This window comes from Dufourea novaeangliae, unplaced genomic scaffold (genome assembly GCF_001272555.1).
Source record: "Dufourea novaeangliae isolate 0120121106 unplaced genomic scaffold, ASM127255v1 scaffold54, whole genome shotgun sequence".
Classification (NCBI taxonomy): Eukaryota; Metazoa; Arthropoda; class Insecta; order Hymenoptera; family Halictidae; genus Dufourea; species Dufourea novaeangliae.
The window spans coordinates 1656394-1678308 of NW_015373944.1; positions in this window are offsets into that span (position 1 = coordinate 1656394).

Below are 21915 nucleotides of genomic sequence, written 5' to 3' on the forward strand. Positions count from 1 at the left end.
CCGCATTCTAACTTATCCCGCGAGGAAATGAATCCAAGTCAAAGCTGAATTCATGTACAGTATTTTAGTACCACTTATTTTATTCAAATTAACTATGATTCAGAGTTACTTCATTTAGAAAAGCTGTGATTCATTCATAATATCAAATGACTACTGTGCACTAAGAATTAAATGTACCAGTGGTTTCACAAAGATTGTTTTACCGTGGAAAACAATTAGGAAATGGTTAAAGCGTGAAATTGAAGAAGAATTAAATGTAATACTGGATTCATTACTGTGCACTTTTGCTTCAGACCTTGATATTAGTAGTGGTAATGGGATTTTCTGATACCGCCTCTGCCTTCGCACCTCGCTATTCCGTCCAGCAGCAACGTATCATCCCCACCCAGTATTACCGGCACTATATCAAGGTCTAAAGCAATATATGACCAGTGGATCCCGCCCCGACAGATTAACAATTTCGTGCAATTTCTGTTAAAACAAAAAAAAATAAGAGAAGTAAGCTCGATGGTCGAAGGGCCGTCGACGGCGTCACGTGCCGCCCATGAAGCTCGTTTAACCCGACACCGTTGGAAATCCTAGGATTTCGTAAAGCATGGTGGATCGTAAACATGTGTCACCGTTTCTCGTGAAAAAGGGTGAGCTTCGTGTGTCGCGTGGCAATTTAGCCGGTGCGCTCCAATTAGCCTGAAAAAGTAGGGGATTGGCCAACCTGGTGTGGGGGTCTCGATTCGCGAATTAACGCGATAAGGCGAATACGACGCGACCCCGTTTCCCCGGATAATGACAGTCCTACCGCTTCGAGTTCTGATTACTGTTCCAGGTTACGCGCTCAATTTACGATCACCGGCTGACCGTGTCATTTCGGTGGTAGAGAACAGCTACGAGAAATGGGGGTGGAGGACACGTGGACCGCAGGAATGATTGTTTCCATGTGGGGGTTAACTGATCCCTTATCAGCGAAGGAATTGCTAGTACAGGGGTGGAATGCTATTGCAAGCTGCGTTTCAGTTTTCTTCGATATTCATCGCGTATACGATTTGTTTCGTTCAGCTTGGTCATGCACGATGACGGAACATTTATTCGGGGAAAATGTTGTTGGGTTGTAAAGCAATAATAGTAATAATAATTGTAATTTCGGTCGACAATATCGCTTGTCGTACGCTAAAAAGTACATATTACAGATTGAACATTCTGCGCTTGAACAATATTTTTTTTATCTAATACCGAATGTTTGTAGCTTTCTGGTCACAGGAACATTTCTTTCTGAATATCGTGTGTTAATAGTTTATAGTTTATTGCCCATAAAAAAAAATTGGTTGCATTTTTAGTAAATAGTGCTTGGGACTAAAAGTTTAAAGATTCCACGGCGTGCTCAATTGTAAAATACTACGGACGGACCTGTGAATTTCATGAATTTATCGCGAAACGCAAATATGGCGCGACGTTCACGATACAGTAAAAACATCAATGAAGTTTAATACAGCTCTCCCTTTATTTTTAAATTAATGCAGCTTTTAGTGGAAGTAATAATTTCCCGTGTTCCAGTTTCGCGAATCAGTTTACACGAATCGTGAATTTTGTAAATTATTTCCTGTACCGTTATAAATATAATTTATACCGTGTATTTTGATAAATAGAGTTCCACGAACGTTTGCACGGCTTATAATTCATGACAAGATAACCGGGGCAAATTTCAAATTTCTATACAATCCTCTGATTATTTTTTTACAGAATTGTCGTTACGGAAATGTACTGTTCCCAATTGACATTCTAATGAGTACTCCAGTCAGCAGAGTAAGAAATTTCCCAGTGCTGTCCAGGACGAACGACACCTCGTTACGAACATGCCCGAGTTTATGCGAATGTGACAAACGCATCGAAACGATCGCGCGGTTCTGTTTTCAACACCAAAGAACTTATTGACGGAGGCGCGCGGCGAGCTGTGAAACAGTTAATTACAGGCTAATTTATTAGAGAATACAAAGCAAACCGACTAATTACTGCAAACTAGTTAATTTTCGTAAACTAGTTGGCCAAGTGGCATAGGATTCCTTTTTGTCTGTCATGACAATCGTTCGCTGGTGTGTCGTGGTCAAATATCGTTTGCCTCGATTTTCCTCGAAAAATCACCGAATCCCGGACGTTACTCCATTCCCGCGGACAATTTTGTTTTCTAGTCGACGTTTCGTCGCGAGTGAAATCCAAAATTAAATTTCCTTTCGTCCCGTCTACCTTAACAATTGCCGGAATATTGCGAGCACACGATAAAATTTCAATCACCCCACGAGTTGATATTTTCTTCTTCCTTTTTAATGGGATACACTAGTATCGTGAAACGATGAAAAGTTCATCGATGTGTCGATCGATCAACTGTATGACAGTTTAAGCCATCGGTAATTTATGTAATATTTCGTTAATTTTATTCGGTTCTTCTCCATTTTTAGCTGGTGAGTATGCAGCTTCCACTTCATGGATACGCTTCTCGGCCTATCCGGTTTCACTCCCGATTAAATCGTTTAAGATCGTTATCGTTTGCAGGTCGAAAGTTTCTGCCAATCTTCGCCACGAACGCTCCCGGGGAATTTACACGAAATCCACCACTTTGAAAATTTCAAATTAATCTCGGAAAACTTCGCCGGTCTCCTCGTGAAACGTGCTCCCCTTGCGTATGAGAGAATTTTAGTAATTAGCAAGAGCACGCTTGATGTCCATTAGTCATGTTCCATTTTAGGCAGGCCTTCTTCATTATCACCTGGGATTAACATGATTCGCACGCAGACAATCTGTTCTGAATAATTACGTAATCGATGTAATTTACACAGCGATTAAAAATTCAGAAACATGAAGAAATTCAAAAAGTAACATGAACGGGTGAAAGAAATATGCAGGGTATAAGTCGAAAGGATGTTACAAGCGAACAGGAAATAGATTTCTCAGGCAAAAATAAATCAAAAGTGTACAAGAAAATGTTGTCATTCTCCGTTTAGTTTTCGAGAAAATCGAATTTGAAGATTCATCTCAAACCCACGTATTCGTACTGACAGTAAGTAGAAATGGAATGTAATGATCAGACGCGTTAGCCAAATCCAATTGCACGCGTATCCAGCACCTATTCCGTTTCGATTATCTCGGAAACGAACCTTCGCATATAAAAATTTTAGACCACATTTTCGCCTTATTTTTGTACCTGGAACAATCTTCTGCCCGCTTATACAATCCTTTCAGTCTCACTCTATACATTCCTAAAACTATTCTGAAGTTATCTAGCATTCCGATTAAATTTCGATCACACAGAAACGCTATCCGCCATTTCATTCCTACGATCATCAAAGATTTAACTTTCATTGAATGCAAACGGGCCAGTAGCAAGCAAGAAGCAAGTAGCAATCTCGATTTTCAAGAGTTCATTACAATTCACTAAGCGTACCGCACAGGTAGCGTATTATGCCTCCAGCTGGCTACGTCTAATATTTTTCTGTTCCCATTAAGCGGGCTCGCACAACCACGTCGTTCACCATCGCCTCGGCGTTTCTTTATTGCGATACAATTTCGCCGTATCTTGATCGATTGCTTCCCTCCATTATGCATGCGCGCACGTGAGCTATGAAATACGCTCTCTCCTAAGGAACGCGCCCGCGCGGTTTGCTTCGACCAAGTTACGGCCGCGTTCCAGCAGCGATCTCGCGAGTAAATTTCACCGGGAAGCCGCGGTGTCCGCTTCCTTCTGAAATTCACCGAACGTAACGAGAAATTACGACCGCGTCGAATGAGAGGGGAGTGCGAGCACACGGGCGCGCGGCCAATAAAACGCTTCGCCTCCTTCGATTTCGCGACTCGGCGTTTCACTTACCTCGCGTTTTGCCCCCTTATCCCGCACTCCTTGCACCCCCCCCCATTCTCGTTCCACTTTCCAGGAGCTCGTTTCCCTTGTTTTTATTTCCCCCCGTCGTGGGTAGCAATTTTTCAGGCCGACGCCCCGTTTCAGATAAAAATCTTTAATCGCGAGACGCGCGCCACCGCTGCCCGACTAATTTCACTGTTACCTCGCCCTCGAAAGGGAACTTCCCTTTCAGGCTCGTCGCCTGGGGAATAATTTAGAGTCGTGCGAAATACCAAGGTGTGCCCCGCGGATTTGATTAATTCACGGAACGCACGGTAGTCGCGCGAGATCTGCATCAGGGAACACCATTTGCGACAATGATGATCTTTGGATAGCTGCAGCTGTTGATGGAAGGTTGTTGAAGACATTTAAGATTCCTCTACCTATCGTCCGTAGTGAAAATTTCTTTATACAGTAAATCAACGATCATTGTTCCAAGGCTCCACGACACTGAATGTCCAGACGTCATCTTCACCACTGAGTGTTCGGACGTCATCCCCACCATCGAGTTTTCAGACATCATGCCCACCACTGAAGGGGGATCCCGTGGAACAAGTCAAGCACCCAGTGGTGGGTATGACGTCTGAATACTCAGTGCTGAGGAGCCTTCAAACAGTCATTGATTACTTACTGTATTCTTACCGAGGGAGTGTGGTTTCGCTTAGGGGTAGAAATTGTTGTGCGATACTTTAACACTAACTCGATAGAGTTTTTTTTTTTTTGACATAAAATGGTATTGTAATATAAATATCGACATCTATTGCTGCCTGTCTGCTCGATGAATATGCCATCAAGTATTACACTATGTCATACAAGGTATCTCTTTATACATTAATTCTTCCCTTGAAGCGTATCATAACGTTTACGCTTCAGGACGTCTTAAACGTAACAAGACAACGTTCCAGAAATGAAAATTTCTCCTTGTCTGACGCATCAGAAAGAATTCGTTGATACAAGCGCGAAACCATCGACAAACATCGTGCTCGCGAGGCTCGCTGAAAATTTCATGTGAGAACACTTTCGCAGCGGCTAATCTAATAACGTTTGCGCGGTCACGCTGTCCAAAAAAGGTTCTGTGCCTTATCGCCGCGTGCGGCTGTGTGGTAAGCCGCGCTTTATTTAAAGGGGTTAGCAGAAATTTTGCGGAATAAAAGCTTTCACGCTGGTTTTACGACGACTCGCCTCTGTCCGTCGCCGCCCGACCGCGGAACCGGGCTGTGACGTTATCGATAATTTATCGGGCTCGCGTGCCCGAGATTAAATGTTCTGCGTCTGACAACCGGGGCCGATTCCGATACCGGTCCCGGTCAAATTACACCGGCGGCGAGTTTTGCAGGGTATCGATGCACTTATGCACCAGTGCCCTGCTATTATTTCGTGGCCCCTTCACCGGGTCATACGACGTGTTTGCTGAGCGTTGCTTGTTACCGAAATAGTGTTTCGCTGTGAAGAGGTCAACGCGTAAATTGCAATTTCCAGGACTTCGGCTGAAGTCGCGCGACCACCTGAAGTTCAGCCTGGTCAGACCTGAACTTTAGTCGACAGAAACTGCTGTCGGATTACTCGAATGGAATTGTTTAAAACGTATCCGGTGGATCGGTGTCTGTGAAATCAGTTGCCTTAGTGCACCTTCGATTTTGCGATATTATAAGATGAACTGAATAATATCTAATTGGATCCTTTATATAGTATTAGGCCTGTATACGTGCTTGAGAATATAGAACAATACCATAAAAAACAATGTGATGGAGCAGTGAACTTCTCGAAAGTAAGGCCAGCTTGAGTACTTACAAAATTGATTGAACTGTGAGAAACTGGAATTGTGTTCCTTTTATTCATTTTGATAGGGTTCTAAAGGATGTCTACGAAACACGTCAGGTGTACTTCAATCTATCTATTCACTATAGCTTGCATGATCACGCGTGCAAAAAGTAGTCACCAGAGATCTGAACATCGATTAGTACACCCACTCTCAGTAGGAGCACTACCTAGATGCAATGTTATCTAACATAACGCTTCGATGTTCAAACGTAAGAGGTTGAGGCATCGTTACCATTCGTTGTCGCGCACGTCGAGCACGCTCGCGTTCGAACGTATCTTCTTTTGCATCTTTGCAACCGACGCAGGTTTTACTGCCCTATGAAACGTTTCAGTCGACTCGTTAGCCCTTCCAGAGTGGGTAATTATCTTTCTAGAACAATCTGGCACACCTTTTGTTACGAGTAATCAAAACGAACGTCCCGAGTAAATGACGGCAATCCATGTGCACTGTATGTACAACAAAAGGAAATCTACATGGCAACGTTACATTTAATCGGTTATACGACTACTCAGTGGTAGATTTTATTGAGTTGACACGAGATTTACGGTCGGAAAACCGACACTGGGAATCGCGTAGCGCTCGTCAACCGCTGACGACGGTGGCATTGTACCTACCATTTTACCTGTCGTTATTTCCCCGAAGTAATTCATTATTATCGCGAATTTTGCGCCAGAAGACGATGTAATCGCGTGCTCCGTATCGTTTCCACGTGCTACCAGTGCCATTTAATTATCCAGCAAGACGCGACGAAATCGATAAAATTATCCGAGCATCGGCAGTACGTGTCACATGATTCATTAGCGGGTCGAGTCGTTGCGTACGGTATTCCGTGACGAATGAATTATAATATTTGCCAGAGGCTCTCTTTACCTCCGTTTCGCCTCGTTTGTTCGCAATCCCCTTTGTCAGCGACGCGTAGACCCATCCCCCGGTTTCGCTCTGATATTTATTCGGCGTTCGCGGCGAATTCGCTGGACCGGAAGTCGGTCATCGAGTTTCATTAAAACTGTCATTTCGTTGGCTAGCACGACCCCCGTACCCCCACCATGGTCTGCGCAGAGTTACCGCTCGGAAAATATTTGCCGGTTGTCCCTTTGTCGCCTTTGTGTGTTCGTCGCCGTTTTACGGCCATAATTTCCTCTTTACGCGCTAATGTGTCACACGGGCGCGTTACTCGATAATTAATGTCGCGCGCCTCGTCGCGCGGAAAATTCCTGTTACGATTGCCAGTTTGATTCCGTCCGTGTGACCGACGCGGTGGATTAACGTTGCGGAACATTTGAATCGATAACGTTCTTCTCTTTTCCTCTCTTGAGAACGTGTACCAGTCTTGCTTTAACTCACGCCGCATACCGTGGTCGCCTAGGTATCGAAATTTTGCAGCAGTAAAATCGACGACTTTGGGGAAGGGTGCAGAGACTGTGGAGATATACGTGTTCTTATCCGACCGACAGGGACATGGGACTTAATATCCATGTAAAAGCCACGGCCGAGCACGGCTAGTTCGGTTAAACTTGTAATCTTCTAATCTGGTTTATTAATGGAGTTATATTGGTAAACTGTAACTTATTGGCCGAACTCGAAGTAAAACAATTTGTCACGCCATCGATTAACCCCGTGGTCGCGCCGAATTCGTGGCGTTCTCGCCGAACGTAAGCGAAATTTATGATGCCGTCTATCGGTATCGGCACGAAAAATCCCTCTGCTGGAAACGTTGACTGGAATCGTAAGTCGGAGAAGGATATAATTTCACTGCTATCTTGTGTACACTGAACCGGCTCTCCAGTTGTCACGTCTGATTTATGACGTCCGCTACTACTACGACTCTATCACGACCGGGGCTCGGGCTGATCTATCTGTCAGGCTAAACCTGCTCATTCGCAGGACAGTAACAGCCGGACAGGATTATACGGATTAGCTTTTAATCTTCGCTCTTTCTTTCACGTATACAGGTTCTTTCATAACCGAGTCTCCGATTCTGAAGTGTCTGACGCATTAATCGTCGGAACAAGTATTCGATCGATCAACATAAATGTTCATACGAAAATCATATAAAACTACAATATCTGAATTACTTTTATTTCATTCTGTAATATTTCGTTCAAGCGTGTCCAGCCCTTCCATTCTATCGTTATTAATAATTTCTATAGTCTCTAGTCATTTAGTTATTTAATCGAATATTTCCTATTAGTGGTAGATTACACAATGACAGCAGAGGTTGTCCAACACGGAATTGTTCACTTCAAAAAAGGCAGACACCCAGCCGAATCATTATTCCTTTCATCTCTTTCCTGACCAGTGTTTCGTTTATCGTATCGCTCGTCGGTGTTAAATCACACCAAGCAGAAATGATACGGCTGAATCGCAGAAACATGCAATCGGAGCTACGTGTCTTATTCTCTCCCTTCCCCTACTTCCGAAACATGTTTCAGAGTTATAATTGAGGGGCGTGGACCGAAAATGGGAACCACTTTTACAAGTTACACGAGACGTGTATCCCCAGACAAACTGCTGACGTTCATTCCAGGGGGGGTGGGGGCGAGTGGTAACTGCAAATTACAGTTTCCGCCGTAAGAGAAGACGTTCGCTGGAAAATATGAAAGGGAAAGGGGCCATGCTACCTCCGTTTCACCGAAATGAATTGTTCACGAGACCCTTGATTCCCTCGTCGTTCACGAATTCCACCCGTATTGTTCCGCTCCGTAACATTGAAAGGATTCAGAACCTGGAGGCCAGCTGGACTATGATCGCATAATAGTAACGCTCGCGGGGCTAACTAAATTTCTTATTAGCGAATGACTCGATTCACCAGCCATCGGAGGCCAGTTAATGTCGGATGTAAATAACAATCGGCCGACTTACCACGCTAGTGACCCGACCGGACCGTTCAATGTTCACCACGCCGGTCGATAGTGTTGAACTTCAGTAGGGGAAATTCCGGGTTCTGGTAGCAGAAGGACCGGATTCTGGTTTGCGGTTGGTCTGATGGGCGATTGCGGCGGACATCCAGTACAGGGATGCTTTAAAACGTCTCAAACTGTTTCTTTGAATACGTAAAACTACTATGGAATTACCATAGGACATCATTAGTTAGATTCTTAAATTAACTTAGGTCTGATAGCCTTGACATTGATACTACAGTGTACTCTTACGATATTGCCGCGGCCGGGACTGTACGAGAGGAAAATTCTCGAAAACGGCAATGTGTCGAGAGTCCCCTTCGTGGCGGCGGTGTATGCAACGTGATGGGAAAGCGAATTTGCGTGCGCGATAGTACGTGTGCAGGGGAAATTCTTCGCGTGGCAATAGCCCAAGCGGCAATAGACCAACCGGCAATATCGTAAAAGTCCACTGTATTATCAGAAGTAGCTAAAAAATTATGGGTTGCTGTCTAATCACTGCAAAGAAATACGAGAAATAACGATCACTGTTTATTAAACCAAAACGAGAAAACGAAGTGCAATAGGTAGTAATAAGCAAGAGAAATAGGTAAGCTAGAATTATAAATGGGTATATTTGTGAGGAGTAGAAATGAGATATGAACGGTTAAGATAGTAATCTAGTAGTCAGGAGCTTGTGAGCCCAGTCCACTTTCAGAGCCATGAGGGGGACGTAAATCGAATTGTTATAATTCCTATATTATTCCCCACCTTCTCCATGCAATTCATAAAAAAGACGCGTGCGGATCCAGTATCTACGATCGCAGTGTCACTCGAGTTTCCATTCGATTTTAAGACACAAATCTCACCGATTCACGGAGACACCTTTCCGACTAGAGAGGCCGAAGTTGGCCCGAGTTTTTACGAGACGCGTCGAGATTTTACACGGTGCTTCTCATCAGTCCTCTTTTATGCAAGCGTATATCCCAGGCCGTTGTTCCGCGCGAACGGCGTCGGTTTTTACGCGACACGTCGGGACGGACGAGCCGGAAGCCGGTCGAGGGATGCAGGTTAGAGAAAGAGAGAGATCATGAAACGCAAATTCACGGGCGGAAACGCTCGCGCGACGCCCAGCGTCGACTACGTGCTCGCGGAACTTCGGGTGGGCCGCCTTCCCGTCGACGAGAGGCCCCCTCGCTGGGAAGCCTGCTTTCAGACCGATGGAGTACGCACTCAAACGGGCAAGCTGATGCATTCCTTCCGTGGCGAGCATTTTTCACGAGTTATGGAATATCCTCGAGGATTCTAATCCGTGGCAGTTCAGTATCCTGCATTGTTAACAACACTAGAACCGAAAGATCGCTTGCCGAAGAAACCTCTTACGCGACTGAAGTCAAAATTTTCGATTGTAATTCTACAACTGAGAAAAAAGAAAACAGTGGAAAAATGGGGGAATTAATGTTGGACCTGGTGGAAGTGGTTCTCTTCGAAGCAAGAACGTGTAGAGCATTACTGTCGTCGGATGAAAAGACACAATCGATTTCTTGCTAACGTTTATCTATCCATTGGCAGATATATTTACGGAAAAATTATATAATATAGTCGTGGCGCAACTGTGGCATGGTTACCCTACTTGTACAGCATCTGTCAGAAAAAAAGTATCCCGTGAAATCGTAAGACAAAACAAAACACATACATCAGAAAGTGCTTATTTCGTCATCGGAGATTAACGACCATCATTTTTGTCTGTTACCTTGGTTTTTAACCTTGCATGTTGAGTCTGTAAAAGTGTTCCGTCAGGCCATAGTTCGCCTTACGACCGCGAAGGGTTAAGACGACAGAGATCAGTCATGATGGTTTAACTGTCGTCGTAACTACCGGCGCAAAGAGCCAGTGATCCAAGGCTATAAAAGATGAAGTCTCTGACGTTACCTAAAAAAATGGTGGAAAGTCTCTCTAAAAGTTCCTAAATGTCTCGGGCAGCCGTTCTTAAGATGTCCTATACAGGACCTGCGTGCATGATTCGCCGTCAGAAAGTATCGTGACAGGTGTTCCCTTCCATCGGTCTCGTAACAGAAGAGAAATTTGTTTGAATTCGGTCCCCACGACGGAAAGGAAATGTCCGTCGAAATGGGCATCCCCGAGGAGGAGAGTAAAGTTGAAAGCGAAGCACCGGTGGAGTGAGTATACTCGCCTCGGCCTCGAAGATAAATCCGGTTCCCGAACAAAAGTTGCTAGGCGGAACGTGATGGGACATGAAATTCGATCAGCTTCGGGGACTTTTTCCCGGGGAAAATTTCTCGAAAGATGAACAGAGGACAGTGACGACGGATCTAACACCGTTGCCAGAAATGACCCTCTCGAACCAATGAATTTTCTAGAGATCAGGAGTCTTGTCTCGCGTAGACACACCATGCACGCACTGTACACTGTGTGACGTTTAATGTCACGAATCCGCGGCGACGGTCATTGTATAAATAAATATATACATAATAAATTAATATGAACATACAAGGTTGACCACGAAACGTGATCAGGTCAGATTTTTCTACTGTTACTTGTTCGTCCGAAAATTTGTTTGGTTAGTGTAACATAATTCAAGATGATTGTACCGAATTGTTTGTCAACTCCTTTTTATCTAGAGTTTCCATGGTCACCTTCAGCTTTTTATAGACAAACCAATAGTCTAATTGTAGAGGATACTGGAACGAATTCGAAAAACATCGTAAAGAGACATTAAGAAAATATCATGTACCTTAATCAATACGATGGTTCAAAATGATGTTCATTAGCTACATTACCCTCGCTTAGTGCAATTTATGACGTCTGCACTGATGGGTTAAGCATGTAAAAGAATGTTCGATCGAACAGCTAATAGTAGAATAATCTAACAATAAACTGATCACGTATCGTGATGCATCCTGTATACATAGTAACATAAATGTATAAATGTGTACGCATGTATATATTTATGTTATTATGCATACATTTGCGTATACGTGCTTAATTACGTCGTTGCGGATTAGAACCATTAATCGCCACCCGGTGTGCAGGGCGCACGTGGATCTGTCTACGCGAGACAAGACCTCCCTGAACTGTACAAAACTCATTGGTTCGCGGGGATCATTTCTGGCGACGATCATCGTAGACCATATTGACATAGAATGAATGAACTGTACGTCAGCCTGGGCCGACGTCTCAACTTGTAACCGTACTTTTGCCTATTTAAGAAATTTATTCTAATAAGATGTGCCTGATCTATAGGGCGCTTACTCTACTTCCTGCTGCTGTTCGAATGAATCTAATCGTCGTAGTAGAAAGGCAGGAAGGACAGAGAGTGAGTTGGGCTTGTTAAAATAATTGCAAACGACTACTGGTAAAATTGCTGTATATTCTAATCGTGCCCGAATATAACTACAATCGTGTTTCGTAACGGATGTTTCGATATTCCGCGGCACGCTCTCTCACACTTTGCACACTTACAATCGTGCGCAACACACGCGCTGCAATTTCGGTTTTAACGGTATAGCCATATAGACCACTTTCGCTAGTTACCTTAACCTCCCCGATTCGATAGCTGCGGTAAAACTTGGCTCAATACTCTTCCAATGCTAATGTCCGTCTCCGGAACTTCAGGTCGTGTTATTCAGGCCTCCTCGTGTTCCTCGCGCGACGAATACCTCGCCGGACCGCTGTCGTCGTTGGTCCCATAGTTAATTGGAATTCTTGCGTCACGGGACAGCCGGCAGTTTCTTAGCGAGGTCCGAGAAAACCGAAACGTCTCCGTGTTGAGCACCCACTTCCGGGTGAATTCACCAATCCCCCAAACTATCCATCGAGAATTGAACCGTTTAAGTGGTCGCCGGGCTGCTTAAAGGAACCTGTCAACTTCCGAACGGTTATGACCCGACGCGAGAAAACGGAAGTAATCGTGTCGGTGAAACGGAAGGGGTAGTCATGTCGCGAGACGTTCCACCAGATATTCTCCGAGTACCAGGTTTGGAAACTTTGAGGATGGAACAGTAAGGGTTTTCTAATCGATGAAGAACTATACGATAACAAAAGGATCAGACGTTTGATTCTAGATTCATTCGCGTCGTCCGTTTCTGGTCGTTCGCTCTTTAACGGAGCCTTGGTCGGAGCGATACCGTGGAAGGTCCAGGTGGTGTTTGCATGCGACGCAGGTTTGCGTCAGAGGTTGGCCTACATGTCGAGGTCAGGCCGCTCATTATAGCGACCCCTTGTGTCGCTGTTGCAGCCTGGTCTATCTATACCATTTCACCGCGGCGCGGCGAGTACAATGTACACATTTCCAGCACGGACTCGTTCCACATTCGTCGGAGTCTCCAGCCGACTATCTGCATTAAACGTCCGTCAAGGTGACCAGCTGACGCGTCGATAGGGTTTCTTTGAGACGTTGGACGTTAATTCGAAATCGAGCGGTCCCAGATCTGCATTACGGATAAAGTTTTAATCAACGGACTCGGTTAATCGTGTCTGCGGTATTTGCGTGAATGCACAGGGAAAAAAAATCGCGTATCTGGTACATTGCATCGGAGCGTTGCGTTTAACATAGTCATAAATAATACATGATCCGAAGCCTATTTGAAATGTATAATTAATGCGCAGAATTACTGTGTTAACCGTGCGCTTGTCGTCCGGACGGGGTTAATTCAATTCGATTTGAATTTCTCACTGCCAGGGAATTAGCGGTACGCGGTTCACCAATTACGGTAAATGAATTTTCATTATTGTGATTACAAAAATAAATATTGTTGGCGGGTAATTGAATGTGTGAACTGAATCCGTGCGGGATGCTACTTTAGAATCGTCCTAAATTAGAAAAGTGGTAGAAATCGGATTTCTCATCGATGGAATCGATTGTGCGGCGACAGAAGGAGCAGAAACTCCATCGAGCCTGATGAAACAAAACGACGAACACGTGGTTATTCGGCGCGTTGAAAATTCCGCGGTAGAAAAATCTGCTGGAGGGAAATTGGAGACGTATGCGTTCCGCCTACGCCGTCACCTTACCCCATTCGCCGCAAATTCAATTTCCATAGATACGTCACGAACGACGTCTCCAATTCTTCTGATCGCTTTTCCGGAGCGGAATACTGAATAAAATATCATACATCGTTCAATCGCGCGAGGTACCACGTACGCTCTCGATCTCATTTGGTCGAGACTTTTTTCATTCCTCTGATGAGAAGCGTGCATTATTTCAGTTTGAGAAACAATCGACGGGTCCGCATCGTTTACTCGATTTTTGCCTGTTTTCATAAGCCATTCCAAGCCACTTCTTAACAAAATTTTATAAGGACCACAGAAAGAGAGGTAGAAGATATCAATCCCTTTTCGTTAACGTTTTCAGATCATCCATAAATTTGTAATATATTCTGGCCCATCTGTCAATATCTGTTAAAAAATTTCTGGAGTAGGTGACAGTTTCTCTATCCGAGAAAAACAGATGAAGCGACGAAACTAATGAAAGATGCGCGCTTAGCCGATATCTGAATGTTCTTCAGAACAATCAATTGTTTTAGTGAAATTTCGAGTTCATAGAATTTTTGTACTTACCAAATAATTTTCCTCGAAACTTCAAAGAAATTTCGTGGACAGTTTCGACGCGATGCCAAGGGGGTGAATGTCTAGAGTAGCAGGGTGAAAAGATGATCGCAACCCCTCCCCCGTCCAGCGCATTAGCGCGCGTAGGGTGGAAACGATGCAGAGCTCGGGGTGGGGAATTGTATAGTCGACTTGTTTTAGGTAGGTAACTGCAGTCGGATGGTGCACTGCACACGCGGTTCAACGCTTCTTCTTTCTCTTTTTATCCTACGCGTTACGCGACCGGGGAGATTATAATTAAAAACGGTCGATAGTCTGTATATAAATACATATTCCGTGGGTATTATATAAGCTCGCGGTGTACATGCCCGTCGCTTTTGTTAATTGGAGTGCATCTTGCGTCACGATTTAATGAGTTTTCGGGAAATTCAAATGCCGCGAGTGCAATTTTAAAAGGAAATACTCGAATTTTCCGATAAAATTAGAAATCCGCTAGAATTTCAAACTCGAAATTTCCGATTAATTGTGATGGTATTTCCTATTCTCGATCGACTGGTCGTTCTTATATAACACCCACGGAGTGTCTTCTGGCACATTTTTATTTTTTTGACACACTGACGGTTGTAGTAATCGATGTCAAACCGGCCCCCGACTCGGATAGCGTTTCGAATGTACGGTGACATTTGGCACCGATGCCGAATATATCGTCGAATATTGCTTTCGTTCGAACTGGTTGCTACGGTTCAAAGTCTCGAGAACGATCCCGGAATGTCGACAGCATGGTGGTTACAATTGCAGAGGGGAGTTCCCTTGCCGGGAGAGACGTTACCTCCAGTATTCCTGGTAGGTACGATCGCTATTTCTTCCGGAACATAATAGTGAAAATTCTTATTTTCCCTCCAGTTAGCTGGCTTTCGGTTCTTTCTTTCTTTCTCTCGGACCAGTTTCGCTTCATTCCCGTCGCCCGCTCCCTGATACATAAGCCGCAGGAGCCGGTACAGATTGGAAAACAATCGGAAGCCCTGGTGGTTTATGGGTGAAGGAGGCCGCCTCGCGAATGCAGTTCTGGGGGGCACGTAGTCGCCATAAATATAACGTAAACACCACCCGGAGGAGAACGCGAAATCATTACAGCGCAGTTCAATTTGCGGTGTACACTCGAAAAGGATGAACTCAATTTGGCCGGCGCAGATGGGGGCTGGTTACCATCTGGAAAGAGTCGAGGCGCGTTGGTACGACGAAACCGCGGTTCGCAATAACCGGGAATACCTCGGCATAAATGTGGTCCGTGGGCTGACGGAACCGATGGGGGACTCTAATTGGTTCAGAAATTATCATCGACGCACGGTGAGCACAATCCGGCAAGGATCAAACCCGAAACCGACGAATGTCTGACTAATTTCAATTCACTCCACTGGGCACAACCTGATGTATGAAATCGCATGAACGTAATTTTGAAAGATTTCTCGATCGATGATTAGAAGCGAGATACTCGAATAATAACATAAAGTAATATTCGTTCGATTGTAAGAGTTTATCGTAAGATTTCTATATCACGTGGAATAATTCTGGTTCGAATACTTGTTTTAAGACTGTACCCCTTTATCCTATTATCCTATTTAGCCGGAAGAATACCAGGTGGAATAGGATAGTACGTGATCCTTTGTTCGGTGCTATGAAACAAGAACGGGGGAAATCCTGCTCAAATTCATTTAAATTATGAAGCCTTTGCGCGCGTAAAGACAGTCATCGAAACGTCGGCCGCCGCCTTTTTACGTGGTAGCTTCTCGTCGGATCCGTATTATTCGGGGTAAGGGTCGGACGGGGAGGACCAGATGGGGGATGCTCGCGTGAGGATTAACTTTTCCGCGACCGCGGAGCGTGAATTTTTCTGAAAATCAGCTTTCTATAGCGACCACGGAACGTAATCACGTTCTCGAAAGGAGGGCTTTGTCTGTCTCTACGGAATGACGGGAGCCTGCGGTCCGTTCAAAGCGGAAATGAAAGGATTCGTCCGCTTCTGTTTCGAAGACACCTTTAGAGACACGCTCAGAAATCGATTACTCGTGTGACGGGACGAACGAACGACTGTTGTAACTACTGCAAGTGGAAACGGTGAGTTGTAGTCGGACGTATTAATCAACTTATATTCTTTGGAAGCATGACGATTAATTTCCCAAATTTGCGATCTTGACTTGATCTGAACCAGCACAGTAGTTATGAAATCACATTCTGATGGGTATTATTGACCTGTACTACTGAAAATAGTGTCATTTCCGTACTGTACTTTTATGACTTCAACTCTTATGTATACTATTGATCTGTATTACTTAGAGTATTCCGAAATTTCGTTCTTTTTCTTCGACTTGCTTCGCTACAGGAGTAATTGTCGTGGATTCCTATATTTTTTTTACATAAGAAAGATCAATGTTTCGAAAACGTAGAATCCATTGTAATAACCAATATCTTACCGCATTAAAGCCAGACATCCATCCGCTTTTAAGGTTTCCAAGATACTTTGTATTCAGACGGTAATAGTTTCGCCGTCGAAAAGTTTTCCCCCTCCCCCCTCCATCCGCCGTCGAAGCTGATCGTGTCGGTGCACGTGTACGTCCCGTGACGTCTTTTCGGTGCACAGGCGATCCCTCTATCCGGTGGTTTGCGATGGTAAACTGCTTCTAAGTTGCGACACGTAAGCCGATCCTAGCCTTCGAAAGGCGTCGTGTGTGAGCCGACGTTGCGGCAACTCTGAACGTGACTCGTTATCCGTAAAGGGGATTGATGCTGAATAGAGGAAAGGCGGGTAAAACACCTTTTAAGAAACTCGAGCGAAAATTAACGACGAAAGAGAATCCCCACGGCGTGCTAAACACCATAGTCGAGGTCCTTTTCCGAAGCTTCTTTCGATAAAAGACGCGGATTGATGTGGAACGTTATTGAAAAGAGAATTTTAAATCCTTTCCCGGTGCGCCATTATCAACTTAGAGAGAACCGTAGATTCGAAGGAAATTACACGGAGACTCAGATTTCGGAGTTCGAATTTTGCGCCGGCGAATCCAATAGCCGACAGGGTCATTGAAATCCACGTTGCAAAATCCCAACAACGTTGGCGTTATCCGACAGCATTCGTGCCGTCGTTTCATGAAACATCCAATTACAAATAGAAAATCATCGAGGAACGCGAAATCACGGTATCTTTCAATTACCGTTAATGAAATGAACCGTGTCTCAACCCCTCCCCCTTCTCGAGCCACTCGTTCAGCTCTTTTCGACTCTGTCCTGAAGAGTTCCACGAACTCGTTACCGTTCGGGTCCGTTGAAATTCCCGCGAAATCGAGGGGGCCACCGGCCAAACGAGGAGGGAACGGCATCGGGCTAGCTAATGACGAAATTAAAGTTGCTCCGAACGACGTCGACAGGTATTCTTGTTACTTGCGTCGCGTAGCGAACGAAACTTCGGCAGTTTTCACCTCGTTCCGGTGGAACGGTGTCCTTCACCATGGAAAGACTTTATATCCATCACGTCGTTCCCGTCGCTAAATCCCTCTGTGTTTGACTCTGAGTTGGAAAATGCTGAATTTATATTCTAATTAAAACGAGTAGACAAATTAATTAGGTTGCTGTATCAACGGCGAATTCCGTTGATTATCATATTTCATTACACTTTTATTATAAATGGGAATGATTGTCAAACGTATTTGGTTATTTATGAATATATGAACGTTACCGTTAAAAAATGTATACATTTATACATATAACAGATGTACATTAGTTTAATGGAATCCATTTCAGTATATTTGTCTATGAACCACAGGTAGTACCCCGTAGACGCAACTCTCTAATTCCGTGGCAGGATTCCAGAAGCGTGGAAAAAGGTAGTAGTCGAGGTTTTCGTTGTCCGAAAGTGATGAATAAAAGTACAGAGCGGAACGCGTCGACGTGGAGCAGCTACGATGACGGGGTCCGCCACGAGCCACCCCCTGCCGCGCGCCGCTGCTACCACCGCCCCCTCGTTTGCCGCACGAACAATTTCTCTTTCTCCGTGTTCCCATGCATTTTATTTTATTTCACCGTTTTCCCTCTAGAAAATCGCTTTTCCGGCCACTCGCGTCCATAAAACCGAAAACGTGTTACGCGCTGGTTCCACCCCACCCGCCATCGTACGGGGCGAGAGGGTAGGAAGGGACGGGGAAGGGATTCCCGCGGCCATTTTGATCGCACCGATTGTCTAAATCCTCGTGCATTGTTTATGAAGCTTTGTACAGTTTCGCGAAAGCTCCCGGTGTCTGTCAGCGAACCCCCGTTTGCCCCGTACCATTCGAACGGCACCCTTGCGCCCTTCGTTCATCCCCATTTTAATTCTTTTCAATTCGACCGCGTAACTGTCTCCTTTCCGCGCTTGCCAGTACCAGTGTTTCGCGTCACGGTCGTACAACGTCGCTCGAGGAAACGAATGGGGGTCAGAGTCGAGGGGATGGTGATGGTTCTGATGACCAGTGGGGAGGTTTGAACGGGGCGGACGAAATGAGGGAGCAGAACGGCGCTAGGAAGTAGCGTTCAGGACAATTTCGCGGTCGGATAATCACTCTCTGGGTGTCTCTTGTTATTGCTAGACGATTCCACTCTCTTATCCTTGCAACCCCACCCACCCCTCTCGGTGACCAACCCTTTCGCCGGAGAGGAGTATCTTGAAACCGCTGGGGATAAGTTTGTACATTCGAACGATTATAGGGGTCGGAATATATATGGGCAAATTTATGCGCGGCGTTGGAGGAATGAGGAAATATGGTGACAAGGGTTGATTCCGATTCGACGGTACGGTTGGAAGGGGGAGTGGGAGGACGATGGTGTGGTATTAGGGTACGAATGACGGATGATAAATGGCCGAACCCTTGCTATATTTGACGCTCGAATATGGTTCAATGTTTTATTCGTGGCAGACGGAGCACTTCTTTCATGCAAATGCGGCCTACATTCGGTATACTAGGAAGAACGTCTCGAAGATATTCGTCCATGAAAGATCAAAGGGCTTGTAACCCTTTGATCTCGATACATCGAATCGGCAACGTTTTGCTGTACGATAGTTTTCGAATGTTGCCTCGAATGTATACATATATACGGCAATTTCCAGCGTTCCATAATTGCATAGAGTCTCGAGCAGGAAGGGTATTCCCTTCGATATGTGTAGAGGATAAAGGTACGTTTCATTAATTCCATCTTAAACTCGAAACTCGCAACGCTGAAGTTCCTGGATAAGCTTCCACGGTTGATTTATTGAGACAGACGTAGCCAGATTCTCGTTATAATTCAATTTCATACCTGTAAATAGAGAAGTAAGAGGAATAATGATGCTGCTGAGAGGCCGGGCCTGGGTCTTGCACGGTAGTTAAGGGTTGAAAGATGGATGCGCGGAACGTCACGGAATAATTTATCACGGCTCCGGGAATGGCAGAAGTTTCCCCCTTTAACGACGAATTTTACAGATTCATGACTACGCCCACGGATTAATTTGTCGATTCTAATTGACACCTACATTCTCCGTGGCGATCTTAATGTCGATCAATAATTAATTAATTTTCCATTCATATTCGATTGGCGGGTTACGGGACTCGTATCAAGGGAAATTGAACCGCCCAGTGTCGTCGATACACACGGCCCCGGTGCCACTTTCCCCGGGTTTACCCAGTTCGATAAACGCTGCGCCAGAAATAAATAAAAAGCACCGACAATTCAACTGAATAATTAATCCTTCGCCCGGGAGAATATTTACTCTTGAGCTATTATATTACTGCACGTTATCTGGCGCGATTGGTAGATATTCTGCCCGTCCATTACTTTTTACATTCATTTATTTAACATAATAACAATACAACGGTATTATTTATTTCCTGTAAATATTGCACCCGTCAAATAACTAAATAACAGTCACAATATGTACAAACCTCAGTCCAAGTAGAAAAATCGTCTGTGGATCAGACACGCTGGACTAGTCGATGGAGTAGCACTCGTGCTTGAGAATTCATTGGAACACTTCAAGAATCTAGTAATTCGTTAATCCAGTATTATTCTAATTATTTCCCTCGGTATCTCGAATATTTCATCGCTGGTAGGCGTAGGTGTTTGCTCGTCGATGATCACGCGCCTGGATCCTGCCCTCGATTGTAACGGGAAACAGGCGAACGCGCGCATCGGTCGCTAATTTGTTACACGCACGCCTGGATAATGATCGATAGCGATTAGGAGAGGGTACGATCGAAACGAGCGTTCCCGGCCCCTGTCGACGAGCGGTGTACCAGCAGAAGGGCAACACCGCTCATCTTGTCGAGTACAACGCACCAGCGACCCGTGTATACTTATACGAACATCGGCCCCCGCATGATTGATGACGCTTCCCTCCGCGCTCTATCGACGATCCAACGGTGCATCCACTCCGCATTATTATTGCGAAACCACCACGGGGTCATCCAGTCGGGCGTATACGGTCGTCTTGGGAAATTGGGACCGTGGCCGAACAGCTCCCCGGAGAGCTCGAGTGAACGAGGTCCGGGCTCGTGCCGCAGAATGGATTTCTGAGGCGGAACCGAGGCCCTTTAGGAAGCGTTCAGAGCGGAATTGTCTTTGTCCGTGTTAACACTCCAGATTACTTACCGTGACTATATTCGTGGCTGGAAAGTTCGGGAACGGGGTGTAGAGATTTGGGTGTAATAGCCCCCCGACTGATATAGACGGTGAGTTAATTCGGGTGCGAAGTGATTTCTCGTGAAAATATAGAAATAAAACGTATAATAACATTTCTCTGTTCGAGGGTTTCGTTCGAGAGAAAATAGTTGTTGAACAGTTATCAATAGACAATTCTAGACACGAATAATCTAAGATTTAAAATGGCTTTACTACGTTAGTATTGATACAGAAATAGTATTGAACTTTATTAAAATCTTTATTGCATTTTCCAAGTTAGGGGAGGCTATGAATGCATAAACATCCGCAGTCTAGTTATCGAAGTATGTCTGTATTAGAATATAATAGGGTTTTCAAAGAGAAGGATCTTTACTTCACTCGATGAGAACTGTTAACACCTGTACCTCTTAGCCCCTTTTTCTTTTGACACCGTCTGTATGCGAGTAACGTGTCTGACTGATACTCCACGTTACTACTTGCAACGAACTCAAAAATTGTCTATACATCATCGGGGCGTATCAAAGCGGTAAGAGTTTTAGGAGAAGTTCTGATCAATCTACACTCGTGAAAGATTATCGTCGACGATTCTATCCACGTGTTCATTTCACGACAGCATTCGCGAAATTGTGTTAACAGCGCCATTGTAGCCGCGCTGGAGGACTCGCCTGGATCAGCGTAATACCTTCAACCGGTGGGGGGATTAAGCACGCATCGTTAAGCATATCTTGCTCAATAACTCGTCGTACGACGAGCATTAGCGTGAAATGAGAATCGTGTAGCTTAAAGAGGGTTTAATGCGACCGAACGACATTGTTTCCCCGTTCACTTTGGAAATCAAATAGTTCAGGTGAGCGCACGCCTGATCGATGAGCCACGTGCGACCCTCCGTTGCACGGGAAACCTGGAAAATGAAGAAATTCCAGGTCACAGATACATTCTGGAAATTCCACGGTTCCGCGCGGTTTTGTACTCGGCATGTCGACATTTGATCATTGCTGTTATTCGATAACCAAGCTGAGGAATTGTGCGCATTTTTAATCCACTGTTAATATTGTCAAAGTTTTCTCACGCTACCAGTAATAGAA